Source organism: Leptonychotes weddellii, chromosome 2 (assembly GCF_054177405.1).
Source record: "Leptonychotes weddellii isolate Sample4059 chromosome 2, ASM5417740v2, whole genome shotgun sequence".
NCBI classification, from domain to species: Eukaryota; Metazoa; Chordata; class Mammalia; order Carnivora; family Phocidae; genus Leptonychotes; species Leptonychotes weddellii.
In genome coordinates, this window is record NC_138370.1 from 45,712,898 (window position 1) to 45,736,226 (window position 23,329).

The window sequence follows — 23,329 nt, forward strand, 5'->3', positions numbered from 1 at the left end:
ACACAGAAATGGTAAAGACTTAGCTCCAGGAGACTCAACTTGCTAGATTTTCTGAGCAAGGCATCTATTGTAATTTTGCTCTCATAGCAACTACTGTGCTGGTCCCCAGCAGCGGCCCAAGGACTTTACTTTTGAAGTATCATAAAACTTTTCCTTGCTGTGAAGGAACAGAGAGTTTTCCAGCAGTCACAGAAGATAAACTTTTCCTCCCTCACTCTCCCTGGGGAAAACTCTGAACTCCAAAGGAAAAAATAACCCATTATTTTCTAAGTCAGTAGTGGGTTTGCTTCTGACACAGGCACAGCAAATCCTTAGGAAAAATAGATATCACTTGATTAAAACTGTGGGCAAGGTCAGGTTAAGTAGAATTGTGAAGTAGAAATACCGTCAGCATTGTCCCAGGCACTGCTCTGGGCTTCTCTCGTCCCTTTGGGCAACCCTATTCCTCTGAAGCTTACTGCTTCATGCTCTTCTCCCACCCTGCAAAGAACTGTCAGCCCTTATGAAAAGGATGGCCATTGCTGGGCGACGGGGACCTGAAAGTCAAACTTGACTTTGTCTCTGACATATTGTACTTAACCCATGGTGGGGGGGTGGGGAGATGAATGCTAAAAATACCTAGAAATGCAGAAAAAAATATTAATAAACATTCTTTAAAATACAGACCTAAACTATGAAGAAAGCAAGAGAAATCACCAGGAACCAAAACCAGGAGGAAAAAGGAAACTAGAATTATAAATGAATTGGGCTGGTGGTCCTTAGTGTTCTAAATTTGTAGTATTGTTTAAGGATTAGCTTTGGGTTCCGTCAGCTATCTGTGTTGAAATACTTTTTCTTTTTTTTCTTTCTTTTTTTTTTTTTAAGATTTTATTTATTTATTTGACACAGAGAGAGACAGCTAGAGAGGGAACACAAGCAGTGGGAGCAGGAGCGGGAGAGGGAGAAGCAGTCTCCTGGCTGAGCAGGAAGCCCGATGCAGGGCTCGATCCCAGGACCCTGGGATCATGACCTGAGCCGAAGGCAGATGCTTAACGACTGAGCCACCCAGGCGCCCCTCTGTGTTGAAATTTTAAAGGTAACCACTGAAGAGCTAAAATAAAGTATATATCTTCTAACCAGGGAAATTGAACTTAAAAAGCTCACTATTCCATGAGCAGTAAGGAAAGAAGAAAAAAAGGCATATTTTTAAAGTACACATTTAAAGAAGAAAATTCAATATATATGCGTCATCATAATAAAAATCAATGGACTAAATCTGCCAGTTAAAGGACAAAGATTTTCAGGCTGGAACTTTTTAAAAAAGCCAACTACATGCTGTTTCTAAAAGATACATGTAAACAAAAAGAATCAGAGAAATTAAAAGTAAAGCATAGAAAAAGATACACAGCTAAAGCAAAGGCATAGAAAAAGGTATGCATGACACACATAGAAAAAAATGTACTAACTAAAAAAAGCTAAAATAGTCATATTAATGTCAAACAAAACAGATACTAAGATAAAATGCTTTGGGAGGGTAAAATGCCATGTAAAGATACATGATATTCCATAAGAAGCAAATCTTAGAGACTTTTTGAAGAAAATATTGATTGTCTTTGAAACCTCCACATCAAGAAGAATTCCTTAAACAAAGAAAGCAGTCAGTTAAAAAATGATACATTAAAAAGATTCATTTCCAGAATTATCCATTACAAAATTAAAAGAAAAGCCAAAGCCTGGGGGAAGATATTTGTGAACAGTAAAAGTTTAGTATGCTGATATATGAAGAAATTAATAAGCGAAAAGAAATAATCTAATGGAAAAATATGCAAAAGATTTTTGTATGCAATTCACAAACTAGAAACCTGAAGCCCAACTGACCAATAAACATATGAAAAAAATTATTCAACTAAACATACTGTTAGTGTGCTATTTAGCAATCATGCTTTTTGGTATTTATCCAGAGGAGCTGTAAATTTGTGTCCACGCAGAAACCTGCACAGATGCTTAGATTTATTCATAGTTGCTAAAATTTGGAAGCAACCAAGATGCCCTTCAGTAAGTGAATGAATAAATAAAGTGTGGTACACACAGATAATGGAATGTTACTGAGCACTCCAAGACTTGAGCTATCAAACCATGAACTGACTTGAAAGAACCTTAAAGGCATATTACTAAGGGAAAAAAGCTAATCTGAAAAGGCTACCCACTATATGATTCCAACTATATGACAATCTAGAAAAGGTAAATCAGTGGAGAGATAGTAAAACGATCAGTGGTTTCTAGGGTTTGGGTCCTGAATAAGCAAAAGATTTTTTAGGGCAGTGGAAATACTCTGTATGATACTATAATGATGGTTGCATGTCATTAGACATTTGTCCAAACCCATAGAATGTATGGCATCAGGAGTAAATTCTAATGTAACTGTGGACTTTGGGTGATTATGACGTGTCAGCAGTCATAACGAATGTACCCCTATGGGAGATGATATTGACAATGGGGGAGCCTACATATGTATGTGGGTAGGGGACATATGAGATATCTGCATAAATTTTGGGGAAGCTAAAACTGCTTTAAAAAATAGTCCTTTTTTTAAAGATTTATTTATTTATTTTAGAGAAAGAGAGAGAACACACACACACGCACATACGGGGCAAAGCAGAGGGAGAGAATCTCAAGAAGACTCCCTGCTGAGCTCAGAGCCCCATACTGGGCTGGATCTCCTGACCTATAACATCACAAGCTGAGCTGAAATCACTAGTCAGTCACTCAACTGTCCGAGTCACCCAGGCACCCCTCTAAAAAACAATCCTAAAAATATATATCTGTATACACACAACCTAGAAATAAAGGTACAGGTTACAACCACTGTATCATTTCACACTGATCAGAATGGCAATTGTTGAAAATCCTGACAATGCCAAGTGTTATCAAAAATGTGGAATTATAGAGCTCTTATCTGCTGCTGGTTGAAGTATACCTGGGAAAAAACATTTTATTTTATTTTATTTTTTTTAAGTTTTTATTTATTTATTTGACAGAGAGATAGAGAGGGAACACAAGCAGGGGGAACAGCAGAGGGAGAGGGAGAAGCAGGCTTCCCGCAGAGCAAGGAGCCCGATGCGGGGCTCGATCCCAGGACCCCGGGATCATGACCTGAGCCAAAGGCAGACGCTTAACCGACTGAGCCACCCAGGCGCCCTGGGAAAAAACATTTTAAGTCCAATTTGTCAAAATCTAGTTGGGTTGGAAATGCATGCACCCTGTATAACTCAGGGATTCCACCCTAGAAATATCTCCCACAGGCCCGCTCAAAACTGTGCACAGGAACCATAGAGAGGAAAGCTTACATCAGCAGCAGATATAATAGCAAGGAATTGGAAACAAGCTAAATGTCTGACAATGGAATGGACTAATAGATTTTATTTTGGTGTATGTGACTCTATTCAAGAATAAAGCAAATGACCTAGTCCTTCAGGTATCAATATGGATGATTCTTACAAACGCAGTATCACGTTACAGAGAAAATACAGTACAATTTCATGCAAATAAAATTTAAAGATGTCCAAAATTGTTACATCTTTTTAGCAATACTTACACATGTCACAATGCAACTGCGGAGGAAACACAAACCACCTGTTTCCCAAGCTGGATGAGCTGGACATGAGTATTCATTGTATCATGTTCTATACCATTTGGTATGTTTTATTTCATATTATTAATTTTCTCTATATTATATATATTGATATATTTAAAATATAGATACATATTTACATGTTATTTTCATAATTTATCTTTTAAATAGGTGAAAATTTAAAATGTCAACATTCTGGTTTATTTTATTTATTTATTTATTTTTTAAAAGATTTTATTATTTATTTGAGAGAGAGAGAGAATGAGAAAGAGAGCACATGAGAGGGGGGAGGGTCTGAGGGAGAAGCAGACCCCCCGCTGAGCGGGGAGCCCGATGCGGGACTCGATGCGGGACTCTATCCGGGACTCGATGCGGGACTCGATCCCGGGACTCGATCCCGGGACTCCAGGATCATGACCTGAGCCGAAGGCAGTCGCTTAACCAACTGAGCCACCCAGGCGCCCATTCTGGTTTATTTTAAGTATCATTACTACATTTTGAAACCAGAGAAGCTTTCTAGCAATGGAATATGGAAATAAAAAAACTCCTGCCTTTAAATGATACTGCTCATTTTCTCTTTCAAACTTACAATCAGAGACAAATCTGGACACGTGAGTCTTAGTTTTCCACTGTGCACTTACAATTACTCCCAAACCAGTTATACTCTCTGAAGGGTTCAGAATGCATTGCCTAAAGCTCATTACTTAGTGGCTCGCTTTCTAAATTGTTTGCTCCGACTGAGGAGTCAAGAAGCACGCTTCTAAAAAATGAAATAACCAAGAATTCTCTGCGTGAACACTTCCAGCTCGGAGCCAATCCTTCCGTCCAATCTTTGTCTTATCTCCCTTAACAGGAACCACATAACCCCAGTCTCCACGCGGTCCCTCTCAGCAATGTCAGTCATTAGCTCATCTGCCTTATATTTTACTGTGAGGTCTCTAGGAGCAAGCTGATTACTGGATTCTCGCTGGTTGTTCTAGTCAGGACCTAGCCAGGAAAATTCATCACGAAGCACTGAAACATACAGGGGAATTCAAGCTGTTATTTTTCCTACGAGATGTCCTATAAATGATAATCTCTGCTTCCAATAAAGTTATAGAAGTGGGGGTTTCTTTTTTTTCCCCCCTAACGGATTCAAACATACTATGTTTCCATGAGTCATTCGTTCACTAGCAGTCATATTTTCTGAATTGAACTGCGTGGTGCAAGAGGCCACACAAACCTAATTAGTACAGCTGGGAGTTTGCAGCTGCATTCGGGCTCTCGCTGTTGTCTTGAGGTAGCGTTATTACTTCATAGCGTTTCTATGCTGGAGGTGGGGAAGTAACTTGTGTAGTTTACTCTTTTTCATGATCAGGAACATGGCAATGAGCCAATTCTGTTAAGCCTTCTGAATCTATTACAAATTTCCCAATTAATCTGAAGGAAAGAGTTCACAATACGTGCAAATATTTAGCTGTGATAGTGACCCTGTTTGCACAACCGTGTGGCTGTGTTTGCAACCTTTGAAAAAGAGTATGGCACATCCATATAATGGAATATTAGGCATCCATTTACGATTATGTTTGAAAATAATATGTACTAGCTTGGACATCTATTCACAACATACTATTAAGTGAAAGAAGTCGATATCAAAGCTATACACACACACACACACACACATCAATGTATTATAATCTCTTTTTATATTTAAAAAGAGCAAGAATATGAGGTCAAAAGATATGTTACGGATGATGGTAACAGTGATTACCTTTATGCTGTTGTAATTACAAATGACTTTTCTTTGAACTTTTCCTAATCTGCATCTTTCAATCTTCTCACAACAATTATATATTATCTATGTAATAAAACAAAGAAAGAAAAGGAAAGAAATACACTGGATTTAAATCCACTTAAATTAAAATGTGAAATGACAGATTTAAGCAGAAACCAAGTTATGGTTTTTAAAGACAGAAAAACACTTCAAAAATGTGAAACCTCAATTTTCTGTCTGCATTGAATACATGAAAAAATTATTATTGGTAACCAAAAGCAAAATTACAAGAACATTTTATGTCAGCCTTTTGCACAAGTAATACAAGATAGAGCCAGCTAAGGAAGGACTAGGAGAAATTAATCATATCAAAGAGCTACTAATTAATTCAAGGACCAAACCTCCTTATCAATGCAAGTTATCAACCATCCCAAAAAGGTGAATCAAAAGAATTTCACAAATTGTTTCAGCTGTTACCAAAGGGATTGGACACATGAGATAAGGTTGGAGCCACAGGCCTGAGAAAGAATGGTGATATATCCCTTGGTATGGAATTATTCTTTTTTTTAAATGAGTGATTTTTTTTTTTTTATGTAGCTAATTATTTTAAAGACTCATCTATTTGCTGTAGAGAGTGCAGGGCGGAGGGGCAGAGGGAGAGGGAGAGAGTCTCAAGCAGACTCTGTGCTGAGCATGAAGCCCAATGCTGGGTTCTATCTCACGACCCTGAGATCACGACCTGAGCGGAAACCAAGAGTTGGACGCTTAACCAACTGAGCCACCCAGGTGCCCCTTGGCATAGATCCATTTTTACTTCCGTAAGAACACATGGCCTTGGACAATGTTCTCTTTTACAAGTGTTAAAAATATTTATTATTAACATAATATCACTAAATTCTACAACTGAAACTAATATTACACTGTATGTTAACTAAATGGAATTTAAATAAACACTTGAAAAAGAAAAAAATTTTATTATGATAATCTTTTACAATTTCTTGGAATAGATTTTTCTTTCACTGAGAAAAGATGAAGACTTTTTTTCAATAGTGGTTTGGTGTCAAAATGGCTAGACATTTATGAAAAATTAGGTTTGCCTTTCTTCTAGCATTTTTTTTATTAGTATGGTCATCTAGGCACCTTGGAATAGTGGTAAAATCTTTAGATATCAATATACTACTAGAATTATTCTTAAAATCTTTATTTTTTTAAATCTAATTTTTTTCAATTAATTTTTGCAGTTAATTCTATAAAAGTCTCTGAAAGGCCTCTAAGCTTCCAGTCACTCACCTTCATGGAAGTAAACTTTTGAAACACAAAACACTGTCCCTCCCACCAAGTGTGCTTTTAAAAGATTTAATTGGCTTCCCATTGTTAAGCCAGAGTTTCCTTTTTTTTTTTTTAAGATTTTATTTATTTATTTGAGAGAGAGAGCAAAAACAAGCAGGAGGAACAGCAGAAGGAGAAGCAGGCTTCCCGCTGAGTCAGGAGCCTGACTCAGGGCTCGATCCCAAGACACTGGGATCATGACCTGAGCCGAAGGCAGACGTTTAACCAACTGAGACCAGGCTCTCCAAGCCAGAGATTCTTAACCTTGTAGTGAGGTTGCAGATTTACTCACACTACATGTAGATATATTTTTAAATAAGAAAAGAAAAAGCCACTTTGTTTCCTATTAACTGATCTGCATTACTCAAAAGCTCTCATCCTGAAGGGTAGCTAAAGGAAAGGAATCTGAAAAGTCAGATGAGGGGAAATTTTGGTTCATGCCCACTTACACAGTTTCAGATTGTTTAGATGAGTTGACTAAATGCTAAACTTAGGGCGCCTGGGTGGCTCAGTTGGTTAAGTGTCTGCCTTCAGCTCAGGTCATGATCCCGGGGTCCTGGGATGGAGCCCTGCATTGGGCTCCCTGCTCAGCGGGGAGCCTGCTTCTCCTTCTCCTGCTCCCCCTGCTTGTGCTCTCTCTCTCTCTCTCTGTTAAATAAATAAATAGAATCTTAAAAAAAAAAAAAAGAAGTTTTAAAAAAAAACAACCTAAGTTCTATCTCCTCTCTTCACCTTCCTCCTAGGCAACAATCAAGTTTATGGGGAAGTAGAGGTGATCCATGATATACTGGGGGGTCAAAGGTAGTGGGAGGCAAAGGTTATTTGAAACTCCTCAGGAGTTTCTTTGGAGATTTCTCAGGACATTCTTTGGATCCTGGCTGGTCTGGGCCATGAAGTGGCTATTCTGGGATCCTCCCCCCTGCCCCCCTTCCCCCCAGTGCCCAGCATTGGAAATGAAGTGCTACTGATCTCATCAACCTCCTGGACAGGTTTTTTGCTAGGCTCAAACATACTCGGTCCCCATACACTGTATCCTCTTTACTCCATGCTAGATTCTTCAGGCCTCCCAGCTCACTTAGCACTGTCTTGTACTCTTAACATAGCATATGGATGCTTCTTTGTCCCTAGCATGTCACATCCCACCCCCAGGTAGATCAGTGCCCAAAGCTAATATGTACATATGTGCACATGAAAGGGCAAAAAGAGAAAGGTTTATTAATATTTTAGATCAATATATTACCTGTTCCCAGTCTACTCCTCTGCTGTCATCTGGCAGCATATAATTCTGGCCACACAGACATTTTGTCATGGACTTTCAAACTTCCACTGCCTGCCAAAATGGAATAAAGAATAACATGGACCAGGGATGCCTGGGTGGCTCAGTTGGTTAAGCGTCTGCCTTCAGCTCAGATTATGATCCCGGGGTCCTGGGGTCGAGCCCCGGCATTGGGCTCCTTGCTCAGCGGGGAGCCTGTTTCTCCCTCTGCCTCTTCCCCTGCTTGTGCTCTGTCTCTGACAAATAAATAAATAAAATCTTTTTAAAAAAATAACAATAACTCGGACCAGATTTACCTTCCCACCTGAAACAACCACAAAAATGGACAAGATATGAAACAATGGTTTACAGACATTGGGCAACCAGCAACACAGGACTTCTCATCCCTGAAGGAGGGGAAACAAGCAAGGTGAACCCTATATTTGTCCTAGCTTACTGCCTGGAGACTTCCCAGGATGCAGCACAGGAGAAAGAGCCCAGAAATTTATTGATGTCCTGGAATGGAAGAGATGGAGCTGAGGGCTCCCAGCGGCCAAGGCAGCTGTAGCTCACAGGAGAGAGTACTGGAGAGGAATGACTGACACAGAGAAGGAGCTCCAGAGATCTACAGGGGTTCATCCTTGAGTCCTCGGCTGAGTACTGATCAGCACTTGCATGTGATGAAACTACCAGTAACTAGAGAGAGAAACACTGAGAAGACACAGAGAACACAAGCCCTGGGGTTCACCCAAAGCTGGGAATAGCTCGAGTGCCCACCAGGGATAACAGAAAATCTCATCATACAAGGACAATTGGATCGAATTTTCAAAAGATTACTACCTTACTAATTATCCCTAAAGACTGTTCTGATTCCACCTAACAAAGTTAAAATGAAAGTAAAGCTATACACTCTTTACAAGTAAACCTCCTAGAATGAAATTCAAGAATATATAGAAATACAAAAATACCTAGCACCCAACAAGATAAAAATTTACATTCTCTGCATACAATCAAGACTTACCAGACATCCAGGGGCACCTGGGTGGCTCAGTCAGTTAAGCATCTGCCTTCAGCTCAGGTCATGATCCCAGGGTCCTGGGATTGAGACCCACATGGGGCTCTCTGCTCAGTGGGGCTCCCTTTCCCTCTGCCTGCAGCTCCCTCTGCTTGTGCTCTCTCTCTCTGTCAAATAAATAAAAAAATCTTCAAAAATTTAAAAATAAAAAAAGACTAGACATCCAAAAAGCAGAAAAATATCCCCATGACGAGAAGAAAAATCAATAGAAACAGACCCAGAAATTATACGGATTTTAGTAGACAAGAACATCAAATAGCTAGTATAATTATATGCCACATGTTCATGAAGCATTGAGCATGTAGAGACATGGAAGATATTTTAAAAAAGACTCAATCCTCTAGAGATGAAAAACACGATGTCTGAGTATCTTCTGAACACAAACCCTCAACACATTCTGTTAACTCTGCCTGGAATACTCTTCCTCTCCCATTTCATATTGTTATTCAGATTCCAGCTCTATTATCACTTCCTCAAGGAAAATCTGCCTAATCTTCAAACTAGATCACACCCCTTGGCTACATGATGATATGATTCTATATATGACCAATTACCGTCCTTATCACAAATATACTTTAGGAGATTATATTAAATATTATTTAGGTAATTGTGTGTTTAATCCCTGCCTCCATCACTATCACAAGTACCTTGCTGACATGAGTCATGTTTGGTTTTGTTCACTGTCGTCTCCAGTACCTCGCATAGTATTTGACACATAAAAAAGATTTGACACTTGTGGAAAGAGGGAAGGGGAGGGGGAGGGGGGGAATCACCAAGGGAAAGGAGAAAGTCTCTCTATATCTTCAGAAATGTTTCAACCCAGAAGCATTATATATATTATAAAGTATATCCAAAATGGCAGACAGTTTCATATTTGACAGCTCAAATATACAAATCTTGATTGATGTACAAATCTTGTTAAGAAAAACACAAAAGAGTTGCCTTTTCTTTAGCTATGGTTCCCAAGAGATACACAGAATTCGATTTCTGGTTCCGACACAGCTATCCCTAATCTTTAACTTTATAATACAATTAAACCTTGAAAAACACGAGTTTGAACTGCCCAGGTCCACTTTTATGTGGATTTTTTCCAATGAATAAATGTATTTTCTCTTCTTTATGATTTTCTTAATAACATTTTCTTTTCTCTAGTTTATTGTAAGAATGCATATAACCTATAAAATACATGTTAATCAACTATGTTATCGGTAAGGTTTCTGGTCAACGGGAGGCAATTAGTAATTAAGTTTTGAGGGGAGTCAAAAGTTATATTGTAACATCAATGGGAAACTTACAAGTACTAGATCTTCACTTGCTGCTTTGATTCTAATTGGACCTCAGACCGTAGAGGAGAAACCTGATGGAGACTGTAAAATGTACTTTTGGCAGTAATAAAGTTGGAGAATTGGACGAACTCTATCCCTACTCATTGTGTGTTATAGAGGCTACCATCTCAGAATATCAGGCGGAAAGCAGAGTATTGGTTGTACTGGGGCCATATGAGATATGGACAGTTTCTCTTTTACACTGCTTCTCCAGGTGATTGCTTTCTTGAAAGATAATTTTAGTTCTCTGATTATTGTCAAAAATTAGTTTTCTGGAGGGGCGCCTGGGTGGCTCAGTCGGTTAAGCGACTGCCTTCGGCTCAGGTCATGATCCTGGAGTCCCGGGATCGAGTCCCGCATCGGGCTCCCTGCTCAGCAGGGAGTCTGCTTCTCCCTCTGGCCTTCCTCCCTCTCATGCTCTCTCTCTGTCATTCTCTCTCTCTCTCAATAATAAATAAATAAAAATCTTTTTAAAAAAATTAGTTTTCTGGAGAATATTTAAATTTTGTATTATCATTTGTTGAATATTCAAATGGATGAGCTTAATTGATTTTTAAGATGCTTTTTTTTTTCTAGATAATGTAATGACTGTCAGTGTTTACTCTGCTACTTAAAATGTGTGATTAAAAGGATTCAAATGTTTAAACATTTAACACTAAACATTTAAACATTTGAATTGGAAGTTAAAAATATGTTTAAATTATGCAAAGATGATTAACGTTCTGCATAGCCCTGTTTGTCCCCTAAGCGAAAAGCATCCATTAGCACTCGAAAACTCTACCTAAGTACTCACCTAGTCCTCTTAAGATGGGACAGTCACTTTGATTTATCTGTCATCTGAAAAATTACAGACTACCCCAGCTAGAAAAATGGGATCCTCCTCTTCTTCCCAAGCTAGAAATTTGATGCAGGACTGAGACCCCTTAACTGTCACAATATACCTTTCTAGATTTTTCTCACAATAGGAAAATAAAACTGCTGATATCTGAAAAAGTAAAGTGTGTTGTAATGCATCTTGTGCAAAATCTGTATTAGTTGGGAGAGGCTGTTATGCTAAGGTAACAAACATTACACAGCATTTCTACCCACAGCCATTGACAAAAGCTAGTCACAAGGTTCTGCGTAATTAGATCGAGGTTGAGAAATATGAGGATCACTATCACTAATGCAATCCTTATCACACTCTTTAAAGATATGACACTTAAGAGAAATGCCGGGCGCCTGGGTGGCTCAGTTGGTTAAGCAACTGCCTTGGGCTTAGGTCATGATCCTCGAGTCCCAGGATCGAGTTCCACATCGGGCTCCCTGCTCAGCGAGGAGCCTGCTTCTCCCTCTGACCCTCCCCCGTCTCATGTACTCTCTCTCATTCTCCCTCTCTCAAATAAATAAATAAATCTTTAAAAAAAAAAAAAAGAAGAGAAATGCCAGCAACTGTGTGTGTGTGTGTATGTGTGTGTGTGTGAATGCACATTTGCCCCTCTTGAATCACTTTCTTTGGTGTCACAGAAAATGGGGGCTAGGTTTAAAAAGAGAAGAATAGTGCCTTGATGGTACTGCTAAAAGATGAACTGAAACATTAAAATTTTTTAAGAGTTTCAGTGAACTTAATTGATAAATATCGTCTGTGTTCTGACTGCTTCATTCACCAGCCGTACCCCTGTCTCTCTCCCTCTCCTTGGACTTCCCTGTTCTTTGAGACACACAATATTGAAATTAGGCCAATTAACAACCCTACAACGTTATTGTACATAACAAACCCTAAGTGCTTAAGTGAAAGGAAGACTCCTACATCTCACACTTTAAATCGAAAGCTAGAAATGATTTAAATTTAGTGAGGAAAGCATGTCAAAAGCCAAGATAGGCCAAATAGTTATCAAATATGCTTCTTGTATCAAATAGTTGGCCAACTTGTGAATGCAAAGGAAAGATTCTTGAAGGAAATTAAAAGTGCTACTCCACTGAACACACAAACATTAAGAAGGTGAAACAGCCTTATTCCTGATGTGGAGAAGGTTTGTGTGGTCTGGATAGAAGATCAAACCAGCCACCACATTCCCATAAGTCCAAGCTTGATCCAGAGCAAGGCTCCTAATCTCTTCTGTTCTCTGAAGGCTGAGAGAGGTGAGGAAGCTGCAGAAGGAAAGTGTGAAGTTGCAGAGGTTGGTTCATGAGGTTTAAGGAAAGAAGCTGTCTCCATAACAGAAGAGTGCAAGGGGAAGCCGCAAATCCTGATGGAGAAGCTGCAGTGAGATTTCCAGAAGATCTAGCTCAGATAATTCATGAAGGTGGCTACACTAAGCAACAGATTTTCAATGTAGACAAAACAACCTTCTATTGGAAGAAGATGCCATCTAGGAATTTCGTAGCTAGAGAGAAATTAATCCCTGGCTTCAAAGCTTCAAAGGACAGGCTGACTCTCTTGTTAGGGGCTAATGCAGCTGGTGACTTTTAGTTGAAATCAATGTTCATTGACCACTCCAAAAACCTAGGGTTCTTAAGAACTCTGCTAAATATACTCTACCCATGCTCTATAAATGGAACAACAAAGCCTGTTTATACTTCTGTTTATAACATGATTTACTGAATATTTTAAGCCCACTGTGAGACCCACTGCTCAGGAAAAAAAAAAAAAAAAAGATTCCTTTCAAAATATGACTGTCCATTAACAGCACACCTGGTCAGTCAAGAGCTCTGATGGAGATGTCCATTGAGATTCATGTTGTTTCCATGCTTGAGAACACAACATTCATTCTGCAGCCCATGGATCAAGGAATAATTTTGACTTTCAGGTCCTTATTATTTAAGAAATACATTTCGTAAGGCTCTAGCTGCCACACATAGTGATTCCTCTAATGGATCTGGACAGAGTAAATGGAAAACCTTCTGGGAAGAATTTACCACTCTAGATGCCATGAAGAACATTTGTGATTCATGGGAAGAGGTCAAAATATCCACATGAATAGGAATTTGGAAGAAGATTCCAGCCCTCATGGATGACACTGAGCAGTTCAAGACTTCCATGGAGGCAGTAACTGGAGATGTGGTGGAAATAGCAAGAGAACTAGAATTAGAAGTAGAGCCTGAAGATGGGACTGGATTGCTGCAAACTCATGATAAAACTTTGCTAATCTAATAGATTAGCAAAGAAAGTAGTTTCTTTTTTTTTTTTAAGATTTTATTTATTTATTTGGCAGAGAGAGACACAGAGAGAGAGACACAAGCAAGGGGAGCGGGAGAGGGAGAAGCAGGCTCCCCACTGAGCAGGGAGCCAGAGACGGGGCTCGATCCCAGCACCCTGGGATGATGACCTGAGCTGAAGGCAGACGCTTAATGACTGAGCCACCCAGGCACCCAAAGAAAGTGGTTTCTTGAGATCAAATCTACTCCTGGTGAAGATGATATGAAGATTGTTGAAATGACAACAAACAATTTAGAATGTTACATAAATATAGTTGATAAAGCAGTGGCAGGTTTGAGAAAATTGACTCCAACTGTGAAAGAAGCTCTCTGGGCAAAATGCTATCAAACAGCATCACACACTATGGAGAAATCATTTTTGAAAGGTAGAGTCAATCGATGAGGCCAACTTCATTGTTGTATTATTTTAAAAACTTGCCACAGCTATCCCAACCTTCAGCAACCAACACCCTGATCAGTCAGCAGCCATCAGTGTTAAGATAAGACCCTCCACCAGCAAAAGATTATGACTCACTGAAAGCTCAGATGATGGTTAGAAATTTTTAATAATAAACTACTTTTTTAATTAAGGTATGTACATTGTTTTTTTAGACATAATGCACACTCAATAGACTACAGTATAGTGTAAACATAAATTTTATATGCACTGGGAAACCAAAAATTTCATGTGACTCACTTTATTGTGCTATTCACTTTCTTGAGGTGGTCTGCAACCAAACCCACTGTATCCCCGAGGTATGCCTGTGCATACTCCTTTCTTCTCATACTCCTTTCGTCTTCCCCCCATTCTCTCTTATGCATTTAAGTAATCTCTTCCAATGCTGCAGAAATAGCTGCCATTAACTTCACTGGAGGTAAAATGTGTGCAGAAGTGGCTGTGTGGACAGTTTTGATGTTCATTTTAGCTGTTGGGTTTCTAGCAAGTCAAGAAAGAGATGCGAGAGATTTAAGGCTTGGTTTCCGGCGAGAAACTCCAATCCTATGACTCTTGCTGGACTTAGGGGAGTAGAAACAGCATGAGTCCATAAGCCAGGCTTGGGTCAAGCTGGAGAAGATTGGGTTAGATCAAGAAAGAAGTGGATGACAATGGGAATTGGAGGAGGTGAGGAATGGGGGTTATGAAAGATGTTAATACCAGTAATAATGATGATGATAACTAAAACTCATTAAATACTCATATTCTAAGGACGGTGTCTCCATAAGAACCCTAGATTTCAACAAATATTTAAAAAACTATGGTAATATTTTAAAACATACATATCTCCAACTTCCAGAAAATGGTTTGAATATGGACAAGAGATTATTTTATTTTCCTGATTGTTCAATAAGCATTTGCTAAATAAATTTTTAAGGTATTGAATTTCCCTAGAAATCTCTTTTTAAAAAAAATTGTTATGCTCATCAGACAAAAGGGTTTGAAATTCCAGGCATCACCACAAATCATCTTTTTAAAAAATTTTTTTTGCTTGAGACATTTTGATCATGTGTTTAGATCTCATGATCTAGAAGGAAGGATACTGAAGCCATTATCTCATTTTCAAAACTTACTGCGGAAGTACTTAACTGGAGGATGCTGAAGTTGGTGGTAAGTTTTCTGGAAGTCTCTGTGCTATCAACATCTGCCTCTTCCAGGCACTCCTAGTTACATCAAGATTCTCCCACCACAGTCAGCTTGTGGTTGATTTGCTGAAGTCAGGGATCCGCTTTAACCCGGATGTCTGGAAGAGGGGGTGTTTAACCAAGCTGGGATTCCAGGAAAGTTACTGAGAAAGAATATCTTAATTGCTCATTAATTCAACCAAATTATAATAAACATGTTATGTTATGTTCTGAGGACATGAATGAGTAAGATATGGCTCTGCCCCTTGAATAACTGATACTCTGATTGGAGAAGTTCAGCCTAGAGGGGAAAAGTTATGATCCTTATAGCACACTCTAAATCAACTCTTGAAAACACATTTAAGGAGAAAATGCTGATGTTCCTACCTAGAGCCATTTCAATTTATATTTATATTTCAATTTTTCTTAATGTATATATTATGTACATATTACATATTATAATAATATATAGTAATATATAACAATAACATAAATAATATATAATATAATGATATTCTCCATATATATATGTATACTATTTACATATAATTTCCATATCTTGGCCATTGTGAATAATGCTGTAATGAACATTGGAGGGCAGGCATCTCTTCAAAGATACTGATTTAATTTCCTTTGCATATATATCCAGAAGAGGGCTTCCTGGATCCTTTATACCGGTTCCCCACATAGCTGTACCAATTTACATTCCCACCAACAGTGCACAAGCGTTCCAAAAAGGACTAGGTCTTGAGGCAGGCAAATCAGGGCTTAAAGATATGTTTGACCTGCTCCAAACTGTGTGATCAAGATCACCTCACCTTGCTGCATTCCTGTTTCCTTGAGTGTAAAAGGAAATTTCATCATAGGATTCTGAAGATCTGATGATAAAACCATTTTATAGTACCTAGCACAATGTCAGTCACATAGTAGTTACTAAAACAATTTTGCGTCTTTTCTCCCCCCCGCCCCAGCTCCCGCTCCCTTGCCTGATTCTACTCAGTTGTGAAATTGGTAGCACAGCATGTTGGCTCACAAAAGGCAATGCACTCAATTGGTATGTATAGCCACGCTCTTCTAAAAGGGTTTGGAAACAATCTACTCCAGCATATTCTAACTCTCTGTTTTAATGTTGGCATTAATAAAAATGGCGTAATTACCTCTTGCTACTTTGCTGAGAGAACCGAGATGATGATGATGAATTGGATGCTGTTTAAGACTCAATCTGAGCATTCAAAAAATAGGTTCCATATAAACAATAAGTCATGGTAATCAGGTCACTTCTGTGGGCATGCTTGGAGGAGAATGCTCTGACTTCTCCATTACTATTTTAAAGCGTGAAGTATTGAAATTTGCAGTGAGATTAGTTCCAAAGGGCCTCTTCTTTGTAATGCACAAACGATTTATTTTATGAAAAGATTCAGGCAATTTCTCAGGAATGTGCTGCTTTGGAGTACAGATGCTGAGCACATGAATCAAATTAACTCTTAGAGTAAAACATTAATCTATTCCCCTGTGTTTTTCCCAAAAGTATTAAAAAGAAGTCACTTAAACATTGTTGCTAGGAAATTCTAGAGACCAAACTGCAAGAAACAAAATGCAACTTCCTATCATCTGGGCAAGGTCAAGGCTTTGTTAAATTATGATGATATGTTCCCTTCTAAGGTTTAGTATATATTCATCTTCATGGAAAGTAACACCTAGATTCTGAGCCCCAGGCCCATATTCTCTGACTGTCTGTAGCTATCTGTAATACATATACCCTCCGAAAAATTAGCTTGAATCCAGGATAGATGTTCAAGTGGAAAAGTCACAAGCAAAGAGAAAAATAGAAAAATGTGGGGTTTGAAAGGGTAGGGATTGGAGACAGTAGAACAAAGAGGAGTGAAAGATACATTTTAGACAAAATTATGGGTCGCCTAAACACATGCCAAGTTTTTAAGAAAAAGAAACATGATAAAAAGTATATGCCCAGGTGGATTCTTAAGAAACACTATTGATCCGTCAACTACCTCTCTTCAATAGCCTTGGTGACCCCAGAGAATTTTCTTTAGAAAACTTTTAAATTTCAAAATCCAAGATCATATTTATTATCAAAGCGAAGGAAAAAGTAGATAGTGATAAACATTGAACAGGTGAGGACATTTTAGTTGCTTTATCTCATTACCAAACGATTGTAGCAAACTTACTCATATTATTCATGAGTTAACTATTTTATTATTAACTTACAGAACTACAGAGAAAATAAACAATTTTATTCTTCTAGTGAAATATGTAACCGAACCAGAGCAAAGTTCATCTGCCCAATGTGCAGCAAGTCAATAAAAACTGACACGGAGATTTTGCAGTGAAGACAATTTATTGGTGTCAGGAGCTAATGCTCAAAAGTCCCAAACTCTCTGCAAGTGAGGGTTTTTAAGGGCAAAATTTGGGGCAAGTGTCTCCTGAGAAGGTGGATGCCCTTGGTTGGAGAAAATATTAGGTTCTCCCCTCTCTTAAAGCATTAATATTAGCTCTTTATTTTAAAACACTCTACCATGCTAGAAGTCTGTTATGCCTTAGTATCATATATTATGCTTTTGGATCTTCTGATCACAATCAGGTCACTTCTGTGGGCTTGCTTAGAGGAGGATGCTCTGACTTATCCATTACTGATCCCAACCAGGTACTCACAGCAAATGGGATTCACTGGGCATCTGCCCCGGAACAGGCACAATACTAAACTCATCCGAAACACTATCACACTCAAACCCCACAACGATACACTGTATTACCATCTCAGCCTCGCTGTGGACGTCTCATTATAAGACATCCCACTTCTTTCTCATTGTCTAGCATCCATAATGTTTGGATGGCATTGTAGAAGGCAGACTCAAAATTGAACCATTTGGTTGTAGAAGTCAATACAATACCATGTGGAAGCCTGGGTGGCTCGGTAGGTTAAGCGTCTGCCTTCAACTCAGGTCATGATCTCAGGGTCCTGGGATGGAGTCCCATGTAGGGCTCCTTGTTCAGCGGGGAATCTGCTTCTCCCTCTGCTTGTGCTCTCTCTCTCTCTCTCTGACAAATAAATAAATAAAATCTTTAAAAAAAAAATCATTACAGGGGTGCCTGGGTGGCTCAGTTGGTTGAGCCACTGCCTTTGGCTCAGGTCATGATCCCAGGGTCCTGGGATCGAGCCCCGCATCGGGCTCCCTGCTTGGCAGGAAGCTCGCTTCTCCCTCTCCCACTCCCCCGGCTTGTGTTCCCTCTCTCGCCGTGTCTCTTTCTGTCAAATAAATAAATAAAATCCTAAAAACAAAACAAAACAAAAACAAATAGTTTAAAAAAAAATCATTACAATGCCTGACTCATGTGGAAATTTGCTTTAACGCTACTATGAATGTTCAAGTGAAATTCTGAATGTGTCTCTCCAACATACACAGTCCCAGATCTGATATCCATCATTTTATTCCATGGACATTAAAATGACACAAAAAAACCCAGTAACATATGCAAATAAATACCTCAAAAATACCTCAAAAATGTCCTTGATGACAATATATATTTAGAATGAGATGTATGAATAAGTTAACCTCATTAATTAAGAAAAACATAGGATCCCTTGAAACTTGATATTAAGTCAGTGTTTCAATTTGCCACTAGCAAGTAAATTTTACAGACAACCCAACAAGTGATACAGGGATTTTTTTTCCCCTCAACTTTATCAAAATAAAAGATATGGAGTATTTTGAAATATGATATCATAAAAACAGCAGAATTTTTTTCCTCTGCCTCATAAACTCGATTGCTTTAATCTATAAATCTAAAAGAAGACTTTTTCCCAAATAAGAAATAAAGTACAGCTGAATTTTATGCAATTATTAGTAGGAAGAGGCAGAAATAAAGGAGTTGCTTAAAATTTCTGAAAGTTGTTAAGATTTTGAAGCAGAATATTGTAAATGCCATCCAGAACTCAATGCCAAACTTTTTTTTCTTGAAAATTATTCATTTTCATCCCAGATGGTTAGCCCAAGATTTATTTTACAGTTTTATTCCGCGTGTAGTCTCTTGCAGTGTTATTTATTAGATGTTTTAACTTACACCAACGTTAATTTTTTTTAATTAGTGGATTTGGATCTTAAACCTTGCTAATCATCAATAATGTCTATCATTACAGATTTTTGTTTGCTGAAGGCAAACCAAATTTGGCCCTTAATTTTCTCAGCTTTCTCTAAACAAACGCCAAATGAACAAAACCCCAAACCTCTACTGCCATCCAGTGGTCTGTCTGAATTTTTTCAAATTTCCTTACAGCCGCAAGCCATGATTAGCATTTTAAAAGGAATTTGTCCCCTTAACTTGATAGAATGTTTTAGGTATCTTAATAGGAAGGAGCTAAAAGCAAACACTTTTAAAAATAAGACGTACATGTCTATTATATGTACATTATTATCAATAATGTTATTTTTACCATTGCAACTGAACGATAAATACACTAATAGCCCATTTCCATCTTACTATGTTTCACAAGTGATTTCTTTAACTTTTTATTATGATATAATTCAAAACTCATACACAAAAATAGTACATAGATTCCCATGAAGTGACTGCTAAACTTTTTTCAGGGTAATTGTACCATTCTAGATACCCACCAGCAATGAGTAAGAGATTCAGTTTGTTGGCATTCTCACCAGCATTTGGAGTTGCCAGTATTTTTTTTTTTTTAAGATTTACTTGTTTATTTTAGAGAGAGAGAAAGAGCACAGGGGGAGGAGCAGAGGGAGAGGGAGACAAGCAGACTCCCCGCTGAGCGGGGACCCAGGACCTGGAAAGCATGACCTGAGCTGAAATCAAGAGTCAGATGCTTAACCCATTGAGCCACCCAAGCACCCATGGAGTTGCCAGCATTTTTAACTTTAGCTATTCTTATAGGTGTAGAGGGACATCTCACTGTGGTTTTGATGTGCATTTTCTTAATACACATTAATGAATGAGGCCAAATATCCTTTCACGTGCTTATTTGCCTTAAGCATCTTCTCCTTGGGAAATATTTATTTATGTCTTCTGCCCATTTTCTAACTTTTTTTATTGTTGACTTTTGCTAATTCTTTATACACTTTAGATATAACTCCTTTGTCAGATACAGGGTTTGAAAATATTGTCCCCTAGTGTGTAACTTGTGTTTTTTATTCTCTTAACAGGGTCCTTTCACAGAGCAAAAGTTTATTATTTTGATGACATTCAATTTATCAAAAACATTTTTGATGGATCATGTTTTTGATATCATGGCCAAGTCCTAAGTCCTGAAGACATTCTCCTTTGCTTTTTTCCTAATTGCTTTATAGTCTTACATTTTGCATTTAAATCTAAACTCTATTTTAATTTTTGAAAAACTGTGAGGTTTAGGTTGAAATGCATTTTTCAGGATGTCCATTGCTGTAGCACTATCTGTTGAAAATTGTTCCGTTGAATTAGTTCTGTACCTTTGTCAAAAGTTAGTTGGGTGTGTTTGTGTATAACATACGATTTTTATCTTGCTTTATATTGAACACATTGCATGATGAATCCCAACAACAATCTTTTGATGAAGTTAATATAGAAACATCAGTAAGAGATAATTTTATAAAAATGAAAAGGAAAGCCCAATAAAATTAAATGACTTAGGTAGGAAAACACAGAAAATTATTCAAAGTAAGGAATGGAGTCTTATATAATAATCATCTACTAGGTTGCAGCCTAATTTTAAATGAAAAGCTGTATAACAAATCAACAGAGAGCAAGGTCTTTGAAATGACTTCCATGGCTTAAATTCCAGTTAGGTCTTTTATCAGCTACAGGACCTTGGGGCCCTAGCTACTAAAACTTTTAATGTGTGCATTTTGGCTTTCCAAAACATAAATAATAATCCACCTATTTCTTTGTGTTGCTGTTAGGATAAGTTAATAGATGTAAAACACTTACTTGGGACACCGTTTCACATATTAAGAATGCTGTAAATGCCAGCTATCATTAATCAAATCTGATAAAATATGTCTGAAAATTCCAGAGACAGCTTGAATCAAACCTATCTTTTAGCATGAAATATATTCATCCTAAATCTTAAGCAAGTTCCCAAGTCCATTTCCACACTGTAAAATGAGATTATTATGAGGGACAAGTGAGCTCAAGCTTTAGGAGAATGTACCACAGTGCTCAGTTATAAAGTATATAGTCCTTTAGCAAATACCACCTCTCTAAATGTAAAATACTATTTGTCATATTTTACCATTATCAGTAAGATCAAATGTTTCTGAAGCCCTCATGTATATATAAAATATTATGTTAGCTACTTGGGTTAAAAAGCAATAAAGGTGGTCCTTATTCTAGATTGCATCTTCTAGTCCACAGGCAAACTAAAATAGAAAAGGGAGCGAAGCAATTGCTCCCTGGGGCTTATGAGACTAACCAGGTTCAATATCCATAATGCCCAAATGTCATTTGAGTGCTGGAGAATTCCAACACCAACAACTCCATTGACCCAGTTTTTATTTTATTATTTTAAAAGATTTTATTTATTTATTAGAGAAAGAGAGTAAGAGCATGAGCCAGGGGGAAGGGCAGAGGGAGAAGCAGACTCCCCGCTGAGCAGGGAGCCCTGATGTGATGCGGGGCGGGATCCTGGGACCCTGGGATCATGACCTGAGCCTCAAGGCAGATGCTTAACTGACTGAGCCACCCAGGCGCCCCGTCTACTGACCCGGTTTTTAAAGACAGGGCCAACAATGTAGCAAACTCATGAAAATTAAGTTTCTCTGATATCCTAAGAGAAATAAACACAGATTAAGAAAATCTGCTGCAGAAGAACAGCAGTTTGATCAACTTAATTAGCATGCATAAGAATTGATTACCACAGCACAGAGAACATTAGGGGAAGGAAGGGAAAACTGAAGAGGTGGAATCAGATGAACCATGAGAGACTATGGACTCTGGGAAACAATCTGAGGGTTTCAGAGGGGAGGGAGGTGAAGGGATGGGGTTAGCCCAGTGATGGGTATTAAGGAAGGCACGTGTTGTAATGAGCACTGGGTATTATACGCAAATAATGAATCACTGAACACTACATCAAAAACTAATGATGTACTGTATGGTGACTAACATAACATAACAACAACAAAAAAAGAATTGATTACCAAAAAAGAAAATTCCATACGGTGCATTAAAGCACTGCGGTTACTTATCTCTTATGAAGATAATGATCTAATTCATAATTTATTGATAATTATTGATATTTATTGGTAAATATTGGTAGTATTATTTTTTATTTTATTTTTTTAAAGGTTTTATTTATTTGACAGAGAGAGGCACAGCGAGAGAGGGAACACAAGCAGGAGGAGTGGGAGAGGGAGAAGCAGGCTCCCCACGGAGCAGGGAGCCCGATGCAGGGCTCGATCCCAGGACCCTGGGATCCTGACCTGAGCCTAAAGCAGACGCTCAATGACTGAGCCATCCAGGCACCCCTGTGTTATTTTTTAAAATGGATCATTATTTTGAGACCAAAGTGGAGTAGGCTACTTGTCTACTGAGCTCCTGGAGTCTCCTATTAACATCCTAGGGTGAGCTAAAGTGAGGGCAGCCAGGGAGCTGCTGGCCCCACGCCACTGTTACTTCTTGTCGACTCACCAGTTTGGCATATAGACAGTGACGCCTCGTTGATTCAGCCCACTTCACTGACAGCAAATACCTCACTTGTCAGGTAGAAGCAGAGAAGCAAGATGACTCCGAGGCCAACCGAACCTGTTCAAGCAGAGCCAAAGGCTGCACAGGGAAGTAGTTGCTGGGAAAGAAAAAACAAAACAAAACAAACAAACTATAGCAAGTTTAAGATTTAAAAAAAAAGTTGTTCGTATTCATGCTTGAAACTCAAAGTCTTTCTTAAGCACAGGAAACAAACTGAGGGTTGCTGGAGGGGGTGTGGGGTGGGGGGATGGGGTAACTGGGTGAGGGGCATGAAGGAGGGCACGTGATGTGATGAGCACTGGGTGTTATATGAGACTGATGAATCACTGACCTCTGCCTCTGAAACCAGTAACACATTATATGTTAATTAATTTAATTTTAATTTTTAATTAATTTATTTAATTAAATAATTCATTTAAATTTAAAAAATGAAATAAAAAAAGAAACTCAAAGTCTTTTCTTGACTTCATCACTTTTTCCATCCCACTCT